The sequence below is a fragment of the Nematolebias whitei genome, chromosome 18 (assembly GCF_014905685.2).
Source record: "Nematolebias whitei isolate Nwh7 chromosome 18, NemWhi1, whole genome shotgun sequence".
In the NCBI taxonomy this organism is placed as follows: Eukaryota; Metazoa; Chordata; class Actinopteri; order Cyprinodontiformes; family Rivulidae; genus Nematolebias; species Nematolebias whitei.
The window spans coordinates 40233675-40234196 of NC_056515.1; the positions used below are offsets into that span (position 1 = coordinate 40233675).

Genomic DNA, 522 nt, shown 5'->3' on the forward strand with positions numbered 1-522 from the left:
CCATCCATCCATCCATCCATCCATCCATCCATCCATCCATCCATCCACCCATCCATCCAGATCTGCACTCAGATCTCAGGGGCAGCATCAGAGCAGGGAGGTCCAGACATCTCTCTCCACAGCCACCTCTTCCAGCAGGACTCCAAGGTGTTCCCAGGCCAGCAGAGACAGTATGTCCAGCGTGTCCTGGGTCGTCCCCAGGGTCTCCACCCAGTTGGACATGACTGGAACACCAGCCTACAGAGGCGTCCAGGGTTCATACCAGATGTTTGAACTACCTCAAGTGGCTTCTCCGTTCACACTAAAACGTCTTCATGTCACAACGGTCCAGTCAAATCTTGGACCCAAGTCCAGCGGAGACTTTGTAACTTGGAAACTGTTTGACATCCACTCGGACTGAGCTGCGGCCGTTTCACAAAGAATGGGCAAATATTTCAGTCTACAGCTGCACAAATCCCCAAAAGACCTGCAGCTCAAGACCTGCAGCTGAAGACCTGCAGCTGAAGACCTGCAGCTGAAGAC

At 53.3% G+C, this 522-nt stretch overlaps 1 protein-coding gene across 1 annotated transcript in view; it reads right to left on the reverse strand.

The window, feature by feature from the left end:
- The window catches only part of LOC119424890 (BRCA1 associated protein), a 16808-nt gene that overhangs the window by 665 nt on the left and 15621 nt on the right, over nucleotides 1-522 (reverse strand). The gene's annotated exons all lie outside the window — the stretch shown is intronic.